At 43.5% G+C, this 18,923-nt stretch overlaps 1 long non-coding RNA gene across 1 annotated transcript in view; it reads left to right on the forward strand.

Annotated features, from left to right (window-relative positions):
- The window catches only part of LOC109285666 (uncharacterized), a 36,523-nt gene extending 18,050 nt beyond the window's left edge, over positions 1 to 18,473 (forward strand). Inside the window, exon 4 of the long non-coding RNA XR_002093475.2 lies at positions 18,089 to 18,473. This is a non-coding gene — a long non-coding RNA (uncharacterized LOC109285666). The remainder of the gene's footprint in view (positions 1 to 18,088) is intronic.
- The last annotated feature ends 450 nt before the right edge of the window (positions 18,474 to 18,923 follow it).

Raw genomic sequence — 18,923 nt, forward strand, 5'->3', positions numbered from 1 at the left:
AAAAAGGTTCGTGAACTGTGGAATCTCACTTAAATACTAAGAATGACAGGCATTAGCAAAGGGACAAGCTTTCTGGCTATTGTATAGTTAATTGCAGTTTGATTAAAAAGTCATAAATATTACACTCTTCAAAATAAAATATACAAAACACCAAGTCCTATAAATCTTATGATCACAAAGTGCTTTTTCATACAAACAGAAGTGACACTTTCAAATTAAAAAGATTTATGATGATTCATTTTAGGGCTTACAGTAAAATTATGATTAAAAATACTTTCCCTCCCCTACAGCAGTTTAACAGTACATTTTTGTTAAGGAAGAAGTTTCTGCAATATAAGCTGAAGATAGGCCTCTGCTGCTCTTCCTGAATTCAGTTGTTTTCAGTGCAGGTACTGTGGAGCTGTGAACCTACAAATGTACATCCTTCCTCCCTCTGAGCCAGTGGTGGCAGTGGCTATAGATTTGGGGGACAACAGAAAAAAAACCCCCTAAAATAAAAAACACAGTTTGAAAGGAGGAGAAAGGTTCCAGAGGAAGGGAGAATCTGAAAATATTTGAGAGTGTCTATCAGCAAAAAGGAAATTGTGTAGATGCAGCAATGCACAAAAGCAGTCTCAGATTACAGCTCATACACTGTCAGTCTACAGTGATCTGATGACCTGTGGCATATTATTTATAGTTTCACAAGACCAGATCCTCAGCAGGTGCAAACTGTCATGAATCCATTAAAGTCAGTGGAATACAAGGAGACAGGAACTTGAAGGAGAATAAGTCTGCAATACTTTTTCAGTATTCTTAGTGGTGCAGATATTGTTCCAGACCATAAATCTCACAAATTCTTCTATCATTTTCAGTACAATTATACTATCAGTAAGTCAGATTCCATATTCTTATATCCAACAATAACTTGTGATACAAACAACAGGTCAGATTCTATATCATTAGCTCAGCATAAATCTATAGCAGGGGCGGGCAAAATATAGCCCATGGGCCACATCTAGCCCACAAAGCACTGTCATCTGGCCTGCGGGGTGCCCCCCCCCCCATGAATTGCACCCTGCCCAGCCCTTTTGCCCACGAGGGTGGGAGTGAGACTCCCATGTGTACACCCCCCCAAACATACCCTTTTGTGCCTCACTCCCACCCTCATGGGCAGAAGGGCACATGCCCTGTCAGCACACAGCTTCCAGGCAGGGCTGCTACTGCCACTGCTTCAGCCCCCAGAGACCTGCTCCTCCTCCCTGGTCTCCTGTTGGATCCAGGAAGCAGGTAGGAAAGTGGCAGGGGCAGAGCTGCAGCTGGGCAGGAGCACAGAGCATGGGGCTGGGGCTGGCAGCAGAACAGAGCCTGTGCCCCAGGGGGGTGGGCAGTGTGTGGGGAGGTGGGGACCCCCATAGTGCAGAGCCCCGCAGGCAGTTGCAGCAGTAGGCAGGGTGCTCAGAGTGCAGGTACACAGTGGAACGTAACTCGGGCCAGCACTGCATGTCGCAGTGAGGGGTGCAGCCTCCATTGGGCTGTCTGTATTGCTGGTGCTCCCTGTCACTCTCCCGCAGCCCCCTGCACTCGCTGGGCACAGAAGGGAAGCCCCAGGCACTGCAGCTGGCTGCCTTCCCCTCCGGGGCTGTGTGGCAGGGGAGGGAAGCCCCAGGTGCCTTCCCATGAGGGTTGGAGAAGCAGCTGGCTTCTGCACCTGGGGCTTCCTTCCTGTGCCTGGCGAGTGCGGGGTCTGCACTTGAGTGGCAGGGAGCACTGGCAATACAGATGGCTCGATGGAGGCTGTGCCCTTCACTGTGATGTGCAGCGCTAGACTGAGTCATGCCCCGCCGGGCACCAGCGCCCAGAGCACCCTGCCTGCTGCTGTTGCACCATGGAGGGAGTATGGGAGGGTTCCCACACACCCTTACCCTCCCTCACATCCTACAAACCCCACATACCCACACCCTGGCCCCACAACCCACCACATGTACACAATCCCCAACATACCCTATGCCCCCCACACACAGCTGCATCCCCTCACAGCTCCCCCCAGACACCCACACCCTACCATGCACCCACACCCCACCACACATGCACACCATGCACTCCCACCTTACCCCCCACCCCTTCACACATGTACCATACTCATTCAACACATACACACAAACCCCACTACATCCATACCCCAGCACACCCCCCCACCATGCACACGCACACGCACACATCCACACCCAGCCATGCACACACACATCCCAACATGCACACGTACACACAATATACAAGACCAAGAATTTATTTTTGAGCTGTTATGCAATCACCTCTATATACAGTACGCAAACACAAATCATGAGAAATATTTTTCGTAATAAAATTAAAATATTATAGTACGTGTTTGACTTTTAGTGTATAATTTGTTTTTTTTTCTGGTTCTAAGTTGACATCCCCCCTATCCGCAAAGGATCATTTCGGGGCTAACGGGAGGGACTTCCAGTGGCAAAGGTCAGGTGATAGGGGTGGGACTTCCAGTCCCAAGATGGCAACAAGGGGACAGGGCAACCATTAAGGGGTGGGGCTACCTATGAGGCCCTCAACAGCTCGCCAAAATCTTTAAACGGCTCTCCACCTGAAATAATTTCTCATCCTGATCTATAGTAATGCTGCCTATACCAGTATGTTTACTCCCTATTTGCATTAGTGTGAGTGAGAGCACATGTCAGTCCAATGGCTTTTACTCTTTTAGTACGTTTTTTTTCTTTAGCCCTCTGCTTAGAGTTGACTTCTGGCCACCTTTATTTAACATCAGTATTTTTACAGAGCCTGTCAAATAGCTTGGTCATCATGAGTGTGACATGTGTGTTGGTGTGTGTCTTAGCTCCTGCGTGTTTTTAGTGTGTCTTCTGTGTGCTGTGTGGTGACGGGCAGGGAGGGCTTCCAGCACCTCGCTCTGGGTTGAAACACAGAATCAAGTCACTCCTAGACTGTCACTAGGCTGAAGTGCCCTCTGATTGCAACCATCTAAGCCAATAAGCCTAACTGAATTTGGTATCTGACAGTGTGATTAGTGGCTCTGGAACAGCTTCTTCCTAAAATAGGATTTGTTCTTTCACCCACAGGTACAAAAAGTGTAGCGAAAACTTTAAAACAGTGAGAGTTCTGAGCGCATATTTCCTTTTACCTAACTGCCAACCTTTCCTGGCGATCCTTGGCACGTTCATCTCACCCCATTATTCCCATCTCTGGCTGGGAGACATAGACTAAATACTTCACCTTGTGATCATCTCTCAGCATGTTCCACTCACTTTTTCTCTTTCTCTTTCTCTCTCTCCCCCTTTTTTTACCATTTTTGTCTCCCCAACAGACACCTCCCCCCCACCTCTGAGTCAAAACTAAAGCTTTGTCAGTCTCCTCCCTTCCCTAATCTTTTCTGCCCCCTTATTTCAGGATTTTTGTATTTCTTACCTTATTTCTCTTCTCTTTTGCCCTTTTTACTTCTTGTTTCTTTTTCTCTGCTTGTGTTTTTGGCTCCTCTTCCCCTTTCCCTTCCCATATACACTGAAAGAGTATCTGGAGAGCTCTTGTTTATCTCTTTCCATGCCAGAACGGCCAGCTCTAACAGTCAAAATCTTCAAATCTCTCAAGATCTCATGGCCTGTACCTCTTTGCTCCTGCCTTTGTCAGAGTGGAGGAATGAAGCTGAGCAGCTGGGAAGCTGGTGGGCTACAGCAACATCAGCTATGCATGCCTCCAGGGTTAACAGAATACCCACGACTTTTCTAAGCTCCCTAAACCCTGTGAGCAGGGTGGTGGAACAAGGTATCACAAGCACGGGCGCCTTCATCCCCACTTTGCCTTTGGACAACCTGGCCATAAAAGTCATACTGACTGATGTTTCCCCTGTATCTCAATGACAACAAACTAGCTGAGGATCTGGCATGCCGTGATAATGAGCCCCATTTATAAAATCTCACTTGACGGTAAAATCCCTGAGTTCAAGTATGCCCTGTCCTTCCAGAGGCAAATCTTTATGATCCAGGAGGGGAGGGATCCTTGAAAACCACCCTGTAGCACACCCAGGGTGAGCAGTAGTGTATGGTATACCTCTCCACAGAGGAGACCTGTGGCAGCTTCACTCATATGGCTGGTCAGTGCTCAAGGAAGAAGCAAGCTGCAGCAAGGACATGCCCCACCCATGCAGGGAGAGGATGACTCTACCCCAACCCACAGTGAGGAACACAATAGAGGAACTGACCCCCCAATCCAGTGCACCCCTGCCTCTTCTGAGCCCACTGGCACCAGGAAAGCAGATTCTGGTCCAACCTACCAAACCCATTAAGGAGAAATCCTGATTCCTATGGTTGGAGCTGAACCCCAAGAGCTGGAAAAAAGTGTGCCTCAGCTGGCCTAAAACTGTCCAAGGACTTCACCACCCTGGTAGTTGATGTTGGGGAGCTAAACTCCCCTAACCTAGCCCCCAAGGAAGCAGACCAAAACAAAGCCAGGACTTGGAAACTTGGTGGGGCAGCTCAGACCCTGCCGTGAGGGGCTGGGCTCCCTCCTCCCCTCCCACATCAGCTGCCAGGGACCCATGTTTGATGGGGGCAGCTCTGGGCTCTGCTCCAGCCCCTGTTCCCACTGGCTCACTCAGGCTGTGGGAACTGGTGCTGTGCCCCTGCCTTGTCCAGTGGGATGCCTCCAGGCTGCCCCGCTGCCCGAGCAATCCTGGCTGCCCCTAACTCACTCTCCTAAGTGTTTTGTGGGCAGCACCCCCACCCTCCAGGCAAACCCAACCCCCACATGCTCTACCTGGATGTATGCCATCTTTGTGGGGGCTCACAAGCGTGGGCCATGCATGATGCTGCTCAGCTCTGCCCCTTAGTCCTGGCCCTATGTGCAGATGTGACTGGGCTGTGTGCTGAGCACTGCCCAGTGCTGCCCTTGGTGGGGTGTAGCAGGGGCCTGAGGAGCTCAGCATGCTCAGCCTGGCCCTGGTGGCAGTGTGCACCACCCTGACAGCATCTTTCTGCCATCTGCAGCCAGGCCGGTAGGCAAGGATGGTGCTGGCTGCTGCCAGCTCACTTGGGCTCTCCCCAGGGTGGGGAATACCAGCTCCATGCCCCTGGTGGTACAGGGCAGTGGCATTGACTCTCCATAGGTTTGAGACCCACCCTGGGCTTTGAGGGTTGTGATGAAGGTGGCTGGGAAATGTGATGGAGGATGGAGCCAGAGGGAAGAGGGTGGGTGGAGAGGGAGGCAGAATTGCTGGGGTGGCAGTGGGGGACCAGGTAATACCTGGGCTCAGGTTGGATGCTTTCTCCACTGAGATTCTAGTGGGCCTGGAGGGAACTGAGGCCCTGGTCAGCTCTGTCCCACCTGGGAGAGCAGGGCAGGGAAGAAGGGCAGTGTCCCAGATTTTCCATGGTCCCATATGGTCACCCAAGAAATAGAGAACATTCTGGTGGGGTGTTTCATCATTTCATTGGAAACCCTGGCTGACAACAAGGAGAGTTCAGCACTTAAATATTAAATTAAATGTGAGCTGAGTGCTTCTGAAAATCTGGCTCTGATTGTGTGACTGGTGCATTGTTTGGAAATCTGGGCAGCAGTGGAAAGCACCTAACTGCTTTTGGTTAGAAAACAGTGTGCCCCTCTATGTTTTGGAAAAGGCATAGGGATATAGACAGTAAGCAGTTATACAATATTTAGCACTGACCATGGACCTGTGGAATAAATTATTGTTTATAATTCTAGAAGCCCCTAAAACATATTGAAGACTCATAAGGAAGTAGCTGCACTTTCTCTTATTGTTTTGCCTAATGAGCCTGCCTGAGTAGAAGGTCACCTCAAAGTAGAATCTGTTTCTAGGATACAAACCTTTCCTAATGCTGGAGTGCGTGTCTGATAAAATAGCTAGATCTGTTGACACGTGTGCGTCACTAATTGAAGGTCATATTAGCATGAATGGGCATAACCTTGACTGTTGTACCTGTTACATTTAATCTTAGTATAGTATAGGCATGTTTTTGCTGCATATTGTACTCCTGATCATGATGTAATGCTTATAAAATCTACCAGAGATGAGAATCTAGCAATAACTCATTCCTTCTTCATTGTAGTAAACACTTACAATGAATAGAGAAATAGAAATGATAGTAGCATATAATTACAGAGATGTGGGCCACAGCATCACAGCTTTCTTTCTACAATGAGCTAAAACTATTGTTCACGAACAATTAAAGAATCCGTTCGATTGTAGAACTCTGTTTACATGAGGATGGTGAGATATTAGGAGCCACTCAATATGTTCATGAGTATGGAAAAAAGTCACAATAGGATTTGGAAGAGGGGGTACATAAGTTTGATGAGTGCAGCTAGAGGGTGGGGACAGTCTGGAGTGTTCCTGTTTTCTGCTAACTGCCTTGTGTGCATAGGTACTCCTGTAGGAGTCCAGGGTAACTAGTAAGAGTCCAAGTGCTTAACTTCAGTAGCCTGTGGCCCATATATAAGAAAGCATTCCTATTAAACATAGCACTTACTTGCCCACTTAAGTGCTTTCCTGAAGCAAAGCCCCAGATGGGATTCAAAAGCATCTTTAGAAAGGATACACTTCTTCTCTATAAGTGGCTAGATTCTGTTAAGTAACTGATAGAGATTGACATAAAGGTGGAAGTATTTATGGAATATCTGAAACTGGCTGAAAGTAAGTGAGTACCAAATGAAGCTGATTCCTATATAAAGGGTCTTTGTAAAAGCACAAGCTACACAGTTGAATGTGGAGAAACCAGTGGATGTGTCCAGATGAGTGTGCCCGTGCGGGATGCAGTACGGCAGACCCATCTGTGGTGCCACAAACCTCACGCACCACACATGTAGGCATTCACAGCGCTGCTAATTTGCAGTGCGGTGGATGTTTTGACACTGGGAGATCCCAGTGTCAGAAAAACCTGTGCCTGAAAAAAGCTCCATGTGCTGGATCTTCATCACTGGAGCCCCAGCAGGCCCCCAGGACCCCAGATAAAGCTGCTGGGTCCAGGCCAGGTACTGGCCCCAGCCTCCCCTACCCCACCCAGGTCAACCTGCCATGTGTCAGAGTGTGCGTGCATGGGTGTTCCCTGGGGACAAGTAGCAGCAGCACAACTATGTGCTGCTGCTATTTGTCCCTGGGGGAACATGTGTGCGCTTGTCTGGACATGCCTGGTGTGGCTTAAACTAGTAGAGCACTCCAGCATAGGTAGTTCCTTGCCAGATTGGACCTTGTAGGAAGATGAGAACTGTGGAGTGATGTGCAAGATTGTGGAGAGGGGATGCAAACTCTGGACTTTCTCTGGTTGAGTCTCAAAGAGTCTATCCAGAGCAGAAGTTCTGGGAGTATTTTGTGCCCCAACCTGTTATTTTTTTGTGGGCTGTGAAAAATTGTCAGGGCAAACAAAGCTGTGGATTGGCATTTTTTTCTATTTAAATTACGAGACATAAAACCCTAATACCTTTAAATTTATATTTAGAATGAACGATTTGTGGAGGGACTTGCTTCCAGATGACAGGTTAGACTGATCGTTCATGTACTGACTGTTATATCCACAAAGACCCTTGTAAGTTGCTTTTTAGGTTTTACCTACCTATATGTTACAAGTGGCAGATCATGTTCATTACCAATTCCTTCAGTATCTCTTATAGTGTTTCTGAGAGAATTGTGAGAGAATGCCGCCTTTGTTTTTATACTTCCCTATGGTTCCTTATGAGGAGATCATATTTTCTGATTGTTTTCATTTGGCTCTTTCAGAGAATATGGAAGAAACAGGGACTTGATCACTGCAGTGATCATTTGGGATCTGCTAGCTCTTTTGTGTAAAAGTGGAGACAATGACTCTAGTGCCCTGAACAAATTCCAGCCCAGTAACCCTCTGCTCTCCCACTGGAATTCAACCTACATTGTCAGGTGCCCATAGGGTCCCTTACCAACTTCCCCATGTTAAACAGCACTCGTGTTTCACCCTGGAAATAGCAGCTCAACCAAGTGTGGGTGAAGAGACTCATTTGTAGCTTATTTGCCAGTTCATATTTTTAGGATGTTTTAGGATGAAAAGCAGTATATACATGTTATTTGTATTTTTATTATCAATTTTTCATCTCTTCCTCAAGAGACCAATCTGCAAGATGTTTAATTAATGGAACCTGGATACAAATTAATTACTATGCTTCTAAGCTTTTAGTAAAATAGCTAAATAAATATTGATCTTCACATGTTCCGTTTAGCTTGGTGTGACAATTGTCCAGTCCTTGTGCTCCAAGCTCTTGGTTGTCTTACAGAAAACATGGCTGAAAAACTCTCTGCTTTCACTAGCAGTGCCAATATAGGAGCTGGACATGTATCTTGCCCTTTTGTAAAAGGCCCAGGGCTCTCATTTGAATATCTTTACATATATAATATGAACGCTTCTGTTTTTTGGAGGAGAGAAGAACAAAATACTTTGGAACTCTGTGAAACTCAAGTACTTATGGGAACATAATAATCAGGGAAGAGGCTAATAGTGGGCAGATCAAATTTGAAAAGATTTTTAATAAAAGTCACAAAACAGTGACCTAAGCTATTTGGGCCTCAGAGAGAGACTGTGTTTATAACTGCAGTACGTCTGTTCTTGAGAATCCCTGAAGTTTCAGTATAGTGTGAGCCTAACATTATAAAGTTAGTGATCTTAAATAATAGTGAAGAACTGGCCATGAATCCATAAAATACCACACAGAATTAAAAAAAACAAGCTTCTGATCTATTGGAAATGTTGGGCCAGACTCCCTTCATGTAAACTCAGGCATATGAAAGATTAAAATGTTGCCCATTGATATTATGGTATAGAATCATACTTACTCAACCGAAGTGTGAGGGATGTGCTACAAGAATGTAAATTTTGTTATAAACCCTTTTCCAGAGCAGCTGAAGCTATTTAATTGTCATTTGCCATATTTACTTATCAGACAGTGTCCCTTATCCCTGCCATAGATTAAAAATACCAGTGTTGATTTTTAGTCTGACTATATTTTAGTGGGAAGACTAATAAAGTTCCTTGCTTTAACTTTAAGAAGAGTGCATTTAGCTTATGCACTGTATTCAGAGACAAAAATACACTTCTGCTATCACAGAGACACGCAAGGGACAGTTAAATCTAATAAATTAATTTAGACTTCTAGAAACAAGATTAAATTTTCAAATAAAGGCAAACTCTGACAGCTAAAGCATAAATCTTTTATTTAAAATAGAAAATAAACCCATTCAAATACAATCAGAGAAGACAGATCTAGATAAAAACAAGTAGTGATAGAATATATGGTGCATAAATTTGTTAGAGCTGTATGATAGATCAAAGAGGGTGACCTTAAAAATGTTCCTTAAACATCAGCAAAAATAGTACATTTGCATATATTTAAGTATTGCTTGTTAGTAGAAGATGGACTGGAAAGAATGTTAACACCAGAAGTAAAATACAGGCACCAATGTAAAATGTACAACAGAAAGGTCACATTAGCTATCAAAATGGCTGAAGTATAAATATTCACTATGTCTGGAGCTGGCAGCAAATCCCATAAAAGGGAAACATTCCCTTTTCAATATATCTTGCTCTAGTGAAATAGGCAGCTGATAAAGGCTTGGATTCAATAAAGCATTTAAACACATGTTTGACTTTAAACAGACTGCTTAATTGCTATTGACTTTAATGGGACTATCATACATTCTGCTTTAAACTGCATCACTCTTAGGCTACCTTAAACGTCAGCATAAGACTTGTGCTGAATTAAGGTTAAAGTGTGCATTTGCTCTGCCTACATTTTGAGAGAGTATCTGGGCATTGACCAAAAGCCCCCCTGAATTTCTACTTGGGCACTAATTGCTGGAAAGTTGCGTATTTTAATTTAAATCATTTACCTCTGAATTATGAAAGGCATCATCTTTGTTGTCTCTAGAAAGACTGTCTTGGAATCTGGGTAACACCTAAATACATCTAATTACCCCTAAATTAGCCCATCTTAAATAATGATCTTCTCAAAGTACATTGAACTTAACTCTGTTTTCCTTGTATAATATAGAGGTTCTCTCCAATTCATCAAAACACATCGAAAAAGGGGTAGGATCACTTCTGTGCAGTTGATCAATATCCCCTCACTAATGCTAGAGGCAAAAGATAAGCTGTCAGCTGGCAGTGATTCAGCTGCAGCACCTTATGCAGGGAGGGTTTTTATATGGGGAAATCTTTGGTTAAGCAGTCTTCAAACTAAAGGTGAAGCCTTCCCACAAATGCACAAACATTCATTTAGAGAAAAAAAAGGAGACATTTGTGTGCTCACACAATTTTAGTGTTCCTAGCATGCTATGGAGAACTACCTTATTTAAGGTTTCTGGGTTAACTGGACTGCTGCCAATCCCAGTTCTCCTCCATGTTTATCTAGGAGCTTTTCCTGTGTGTTTTTTTAGTTTTCCTGCCATGAGGCCCTGCACTACTGCAGACCAGATCTTTAGAGTATCTTCAGTATTTGCAGGTGGTCTGATCCTCACCATATGCCTAGCGTGAGGGCAGATATAACACTTGAACCATTCCAAGAATGTCACTGACTGAGAACCGGTTCACGACTGTCCTGCTTTAGACTTGTTTTCACGTACGCTGACAAGGGTAATAAGCAGAACAGTTACCTTTTAGGCACTGGAGTGATGTACAGTGCTGTCAAAATACCACCAAAGGGTGGTAGTGAATACCCAGCTCTGCCTGTCTCCCACTGGCAAGTGCTCCAGTTTCCCCAGTATTCCCCGAGCTGGGAAAGAAGACCCCAGCTGGCTGGATTCTGGGGAAGAAGCAGGTGTCAATTGCCTGCTATTGCAATTTTCTTCTCCTTCTCCTCAATGACATTGAGTTTAATAAATACTAGGGCTGTGTGAAATTTCAACAGGTGTTTCATTTCAAAGCTGTTTCAACATGTTTCTAGCTCAAAACAGCGAAATTGAAATTAAATAAAAGGCTTCGAAACAGCTTTGAAACGAAATGAGGGCACTCAAAATGTTTTGAAAGTTTCAAAATGTTTTGAGTTTAAAAGCCAGGCTTGCTTGCAGCTAAACAGAAACTAAAGAGAGGAAGGGGGAAGAGGAGGGAAGGGCTGCTCTCATATTGACATCTAGTTCCTGGTTCAATTCCCCAGCTCTCTGATTGCGTCCCCCAGCTGTTCCTTGGGGGCGCAGGCCCCCAGACAATGCAGGATGACAGCAGGCTGCTGCTGCCAGCTGGGGATGGCGGTGGCTCTGGGCTATTTCTCCAGCCAGCAGCAGCAGCCTGTTGAGACCCCATGTGCAGATTCAGGAGCTACTCTGCCCCTGGAAGAGCTGGGGGGAATGATCAGAGAGCTGGGGAGCTCCAGCTGACATGTGGAGCTGTCCCAGCTGTGTGATAGTGCAACTGCCATGTGGGTGCCGGAGGAGGGGAGGGTTGATGGTGATTCCCAAGCATAGAGCCCCCAGTCGCTGCTGCCAGAGCCGGTGAGTGAAGGAAGCGCTTTTTTTTTTTTTTAGCTTTGCACTCACTGGCTGCAGAGCATGTAGATGACAACATGCTTCTGCTGCCAGCTGGGGCCAGTGCCAGCACCCAAGTCTGCCCAGCACAGCCTGCGCCGAGTGCTGGGAAGAACCCAGTACTGGTGCTGGCCCCAGCCAGCAGCAGCAGTCTGCTGTCATCCTGCATGCAGATCTGGGTACCCACATCCCCTGGAAGGGCTGTGGGGCTGTGGCAGTGGTAGTGGGGGGAGTGGCCCCCAGATCTGCATGCAGGATGACAGCAGGGGGCCGCTGCTGGCAAGTGATACTAATTTTGCTTTGAACAGTTTGAGGTGCAGTTCCACAAAAAACCCTGCACCTATCTCCTTGAAACTTGGCAGGCTTTATGCTCTCAGAAGGGGATACAATTCCTGCAATTTTCATCTGAATCAGGCACGAAAAGACAAAGTTATAGGCGTTTTCATGATTCCCCATAATAGCCCATGGGCGAAACGTCGAAACAGCTCAACAGTTTTGATGAAATGAAACGGAGCAGTGCTTCGAAACAGCAAAACAAAACACTGTCCCTTCAAAACAGCAAAATGGAAGTCGAAATGAATTGATGCTAATGAATACCATTTCTACACTTTACCAAAATCTGCATGTTGGTACCCTGAATGGGGGTGTCCAGATGTCTGTGGGGGCAAGGGGCTGCCTAGACCCCTGCTTCTGTATTCCTGAGAGCTGGGTGTTCTGTGGCTGTCAGACATTTTGTGGCTTTTGAAGAGAACTTTCCCTCAAGCTATCAATTCACATCTATTCTTTGCAATGGTTTGGTGTATCACAGGCTGATTTGAAGGTGAAAGGGTGGACGGGCTGTGGGAGAGCTATCCGGACCCCTGCTTCTTCTTTCTTGGGAGACTGTCCAAGGTTTCTGGATCAGGCTACTATCTTAAGAAGACTTTTCCTCCAGGTGGCTTGGTGGGAGAGTGACTGGACCCCTGCTTCTGGGTTATCATGGAGTGGGGTATTCTGGGGGTTGCATTAAATCTTCATCACTTTTAAACCACATTTTACCCCAAGCCGCTTATCAATTTCATTCTATTCATGGCAGGTGATCAGGTTTGGGGGCATCTCAGGCTGACTTTGCATGGGAGGAGGGGTTGCCAGGTGGGCAGAGGTAGTATACCTGTTGCTGGGCTCCTGGGGTGCTGCATGCTCTGGGAGGCTGCCCACGGTCTCAACTGACAGGAATGAAATAAAATCAACCAGTGGCTTGGGGATTTTTCCCGTTTAAAAACTGCAGAGACTGTGGGCAGCAATACTGGGATTAGGAAAAAAGACCAAGGTGCAATCATCTCAACAGTCTATAGATTAGATCTGTAGCATTGTTTCAGCCCATAGTAGAGATGTGGGGGCACACTGAATTGCAGATCCAGTTGTGGGTTTAGGTTGTAACTGCAACCCAAAGTGGGAGGCTTGAAAGCTTGGCCCCACAGTGGAACCTCACAGTGCATTATACCATCAGTGTTTTGCTTGAGTACAACGATCAAAATCCTTATCATTATCAAAATCCTTAAAATAATATAGCCTAGATTTTAATTTCAGAATATAGTGGCATAAACGCAGTCAACCTTGCCAAACAGAAGATCTGCAATAAAGGGAATATATATTATTTGTAATGTAATGTATAGTATTCAGAAAACTTGATTTCAAAATTTTCACATTTTAAAGAAAATAGCGAACTAAACTGGCTTCATTAAATATATCTGAGAGCTCTTATCAATCTACTCTAACACAACAATGGAGGAAGATTGTCCTGTAGCTGCAGAACAATGAATCCTATGATATAAAAAATAATTAAAAGTGAATGTCTAGCTGATGCATTTGATGTCCTTCCCTTTATAAACCGGTTGTTCAGTGGAACTTATGAAACCAGCTACAAGTTCTGTATGCAAAATCTGTTGTTAAATTGTGTCTGGACCCTGAAGTCTGAAGCGTGGGATGAAATTAATCAGTACATAATGAAAGTTCATTAATTTAGGGACTAAAACCAACAACAAAATCTGCTACAAGTTGGGAGCTCATCAGCTGGAAATGACTGAGGATCTGAGTGTACTAATCACAGGATGCCTATGAGCTCCCTATTACTATCCAGTGTGATGGGGTGGTGAAAAAGGAAATTGCAATCCCATCAGTTGAGGTATATGTGGTAGAGACAAGCAATTACTAATGCCATTGTTTAGGAACTGGTGCTATCTCTTCTGGTGTACCGTGTGCAATTCAAGTCCCCTGTGTCTAAGAAACATAAATTCTGACTGGATGAGGGGCATATTAGGGCTACGAGGATGTTGTGCTGAATGAAAGTCTGTCTTACTAGAGCTTGAGCTGGAGCTAGTGTATCTTACTAAAAGCACTTGGCTTGTTTAGTCTAGCAAAACAACAGCTGAGAGAGATGATGATTTGTGTCTGGAGGTACATTCAGGGAACAGCCTTCCAAACAGAGTACTGAGGGAAAAAGCAAAATTGCTTTTCAGATGGAGCTTGGCCAATTTATAAAAAGGATTATATGACATGGTTTTCTACAACAGGAGGGGATTGGACTCAATGGACCAGGCTGTCTTACTGGCTATGTCAACACCATGGTGGCAAAGTGCTCAGCATTGGCACTGAGCAAATAAGTCCCACCCAAAGGATGCTCTGAAGAGTGCCCCTGGGTCTAGGCTGCTGGTTAGGGCCCCCCTTCAGTGTCGACGTTGCCTTATTCCCAGGCCTGCCCCACACTGTGGAGTACACGGGCAGGATTTATTTCCTTGGCAGGGAGGCTGCATATTCTGCTGCTGGTATGTGCATTTAGCCACTTGGTCCCACCTCTTAAGGCTCTCGCTGACAGCAGTCCTGAGCAGGCAGCTCACCCACTAGGGATTCTGCTCACACGGTGAAGGCAAATGACCAATCGCTCTTCCCATTTTGTAATGAACAGCAGCTATTGATTTTTTTTCATGTTCCCTCTTGGTTTCTGCATTTTGTTTCCCCATTACTGTGTTAGCTGAGGGCCTTTCTTTGCCCATTACAAGGACAACCAATTTTTATAAATGATGTACAAGAGATTAGTGCATCTAATGCCTTATTAAATGAGGGACAAGAATAGTACTGGCTTGAGCTATGTATAACGTGGGCTTGTATTGTTCCAACTTCCCCCAGACCTCTGACAGTTTCACTTCAGTGTACTGTTTGGCAAAACTTCTGTTTTTCTAGTCATGGGTCTTTCTTTTTATAGGCTACCAATTGTACCAAAATCATAATACTGCACATTTTTTGGCATGTATGCAGTACTTGAACCCTTGGGAGCTTTGCAAGTGCAACCCTAGAACCTCATTAAAATGGGCAGTGATTTTTGCACTTATCTCCTGTGATCAAGTTATAATTTGAACTCTCAGATGATGTGGTGAGATGCTATGGAACTGCAGCCAGATAAGTACCATAGGTGACTGTATTAAGCAGGTTCTTAATACTGTTTTCCCATTTAGTCAATTGCTGTATTTACCAGCAGGATGGCGTTTGATCACAACAAAGGAGAGGAAATGGCCCTGCAAAGTCAAAATAGAAAGGACAAATGGCTCATGCCATCATGAATATGTGCTTAGGTATTCGCAGGCTAGGCTCGAATGTGTGACCCGCACCTTTGATTAATAGAATATTTTAAACTCAAATATGGTATTTCCCAGAGCCTAAAAGTGGCTTCCAATCATTACAGACTTGAAACAATTAAATGTAAGGTCTTAAAAATCATGGCTACATGTAAACAGATTATCAATCTTACATATTAAATTACTGCATGTCTATTTTAAAGTAAAGCCTTCATTTTAATAACGAATCTTTCCCAGGGCTGCATTACTGTGAAGAGGGTCATGGCTCAAACTGTTGGCTTTTTCTTACTCAGACAGACAGGATCTGGTTGGTGCCAAAGTGATGCTTACAGTCAAGGAATGGGGAAAGAAACGGTGGGTAGCTCAGTCTTTGGAGTGATTTGCAGTGAAGCAGCATTTATTCTCCAGAGATCTTTGCTTCCCTTTATACAGATGAAGGGCTGTGCAAACCCCATGGAACTGGGATCGGAGTATCACTCATAATAACTTTGTGTGGCCAGGTTTCTTAATAAGCTGGAGAAAAATTATGGTTTTTTCAAGCCAGCCTGATGTTAAATGTTGAAAGCTGTTTTGTATAAACTTTCCCCTAGCAAAGGTGCAAAACTAAAATTTGTCTGGGTTTTCTTGATCCCTTCTTTATAATTCTTTGATGAACGTATTTTGATTCTTCAGTCAATTCCCCGTAACAGTGTTTAAACCTTTCTGCTTGACAATAAATGCTTAGACCTTGTTGCTCTGAAGTAGTGATTCCTTTGTCTTGTTTACACTGAGTTTTAGATATTTCTAGTGTTTCTTCAAATTCTGTAAAGTAACCTCTTCTCCAACTCCTTGAACAGTGAGTAAGTACCTTTGGCATTATCTCTGGATCAGCTTGTTCAGATGCAGAAGGTTTTCAAAAGCTTATTTTTTAGTATTATTTATCCAATCCATCTGTTCTTACTATAAAATTGCATTTAATAAGATCTCCTGGCTGTTAATATACTTGGGCTTCCTAGACATTTATATTCTAGGGTTCATTTATTAACAATGAAGCCCATATTTTGCAAGGACTTCTGTTGAACTTAAACTCCAAAATAACCGATCCAGTCACATAAGATGCATGGAGAAAGGAAGTACATATACTCAGTGTTAAAAGAATACTTTGACTCCCAATGACAAAAGTAATAAAGAAACATCTTCCAACGCCAACATGTAGCTGGTGTACATAAGAATGGCTGATGGCCCTGAATCACACAAGTATGGGTAGATGTATGGTATTTTTTCCTTTCCAAGTTTAGTGTTTGAAGTTTTGTTTTCTCAGATGTTCTTTTTGGGTGAGGTTGGAGAGGGGGCTTTACTAAGGTAGTATAAAGGCCTTCTTTGTTTCTAGATAGGGTGTATATTTTTTCTAAATCAGGAGTTTTCAACCTTTTTGGATCAGTATACCCCCAACAGCTGGACGTGGAGTTGTGGGGCGGGGTTGGTGCGTGGCCAAACGTGGAGTGGGAGGGTGGGGGTGGCATGCAGCTGAATGCAGAGTTGCGGCAGCCGCCACGTGCGAGCTTCCCCCCCCGTGTCCAGCCAGGTGGGGGAACCTGCGCGGCAGCATGGGATATTGCGTGTTGGCGCTCTGTCCCCACTCACTCACGTGTACCCCCTAGGGCCTTCTCAAGTACCCCCAGGGGTACGCATACCCCCAGTTGAGAACTCCTGTTCTAAGTCATTCAATTAGTGAGAAATGCCATCTTTTGAGAACTTCTCTTAATCTTTGGGATGTCTGTTTTGAAGGTCATTACCATTTATTAAAGACTTACGGTTGTACACCTGAATATTTAATGAATTTTCAATATTGTTTTTGGCTTTGTAATAATTTCCTACTAGAGAAGAAGTCAAATAGCAATACAGAAAAAATAAATAAAAGTCAAGAAAGCTATGTTCTGAGTTAATATAATATTGTCATAGGTTGTGTCACATTGTTTCTGTCACATTTTTATCACATAACCTAGGACAAGTCAAAATTGAAGTCTCATACAGGACTATTAATGAAAAAAAATCTTGCATTTGGAGCCCCTGCTGCCTATAATAATTTGATTAGATGTTCAGCCTTCCTGTAGTATATATAGATTGTACATTAACAGCATGTATATCAGTAGAATTATAAAATGAACAACAGTATTTATTATTTGTTTGGTTAGAAATGATTTACCTCTGGGTTCCCTAGGAGCATGCAATGTGCTTTGGATTAAAAGTGGTTTCTGTTTGTGCTCCCTTTCTAAGTGATAAGTGATTCTCTGTATAATGCAGTGACTGGTACACACATAAGACATGAGACCCCCTGCTGTTTTGACCTAAGAAAGCTATCCTTTTGGCTTGTGTGTTAGATGCCTGTACTTTTGATTACAAACATCTAGAGTTTCAAGTAACACTGATGTCTGATACATCTCTACAATCTCGCTTTCATGGAATTGGGTGTTAAAGATCCTTGACTGTGTGGGATTATTAAATCCAGGTCATGTGCAAAAGATTTGTTTTGAGATAAAGAATTTTCTGTCTGGTTATAAGAGCTGGGGCAGATTTTTTTTTTAAATGATGTCCTCTCTATTAAACAATACTATATGAGGATTAAAAAAAATTGCTCTGGATCTAAAACCCCAATGCTTTGAAAAATGAGATCTTATTTTTAGGGTGGTTTCAATACTCCTATTTTTTTTTTCTTTTGAAATATTTTAGCTACATGGTCAATTAAACTAGCTGGTTTAGGGTTCTTGAAATTATCTGCTAAGAGACTTGCTCAGAAAATAATGCACTGCAGCATTGTGGTCTTTTCTATGGTTTAAACATGTATTTTGGTTTGATCTAATATGTGCACTGTATACATGTAGAAAATTAGCTTTTGTACCAGGGACTAGTTTTGTTAACATTCCCTTGATTTGACAGGTGGAATAGATGAATGTCATTCTTGACCTTTTCAATTTTACAGGTTCTTCACCCTTACAATTCAGAGTCTTGCAGCAGCAGCATGGAAAGGAACTTTAATGATGTTTTCCAACTGCTGAACAACAGAATACAAACAGTTAAGTTGTATACTGCTTCTTTATACAAAAAGAACCTTTCATTTCACTGCTGTTTAAACTATGAATGAAAAATGTCAACTAAAAATGAAAATGGTAGGTGATTTCCAACTGCTTCATAGAGAGTGGTTGAATACTCAAACCTGAGGTCTCCAGATATTATTGCAGTTTAGGATGAATGGAAATAGTATATACTGGCTAGATATGAAAATCACTGGAAGTTATTTTCCAAGTTCTTTTATTAATGAATTTTTAATTAAAAGTTATAGGATCAAATACTGTTTACTTGATTGAAGTGAGCACATCTGCTGAAGTTCATATATTCCTATGTTAAAAATTCCTCTTTTATAGACTACTTTAGATATAAAAATCTATAAAAGTTTAAAAAACTGCTGTAAGTTGCTGTTGTATGCCTGAAGGCAGTGGAGCAATGTCATATATGACATCAGTTGAGGCTCTGGCTCTCTATTAAAATTAATAAATCAGCTGTTAAAATAACATTTGCCATAAAATGATAAAAACAAAACAAAACACAAGCCCCTGCATGGTCTGACTGGAGTTCAGCATACAACAAAGCATGCTGGAGAAAAGTATAATTTGTCTACAGTACTGTCACTACAAAACATGTGAAATTAAGTTTAAAGCATTTGAATTTAAAACAATTGCTTTCTTTCTTTGTCATGTCTGAAAAGCCAAAGATGTTAAGCCTTTGGGTTTATTGTTTCCCTTTTACAAGACTAGCAC

Source organism: Alligator mississippiensis, chromosome 10, assembly GCF_030867095.1.
Source record: "Alligator mississippiensis isolate rAllMis1 chromosome 10, rAllMis1, whole genome shotgun sequence".
Taxonomy (NCBI): domain Eukaryota; kingdom Metazoa; phylum Chordata; order Crocodylia; family Alligatoridae; genus Alligator; species Alligator mississippiensis.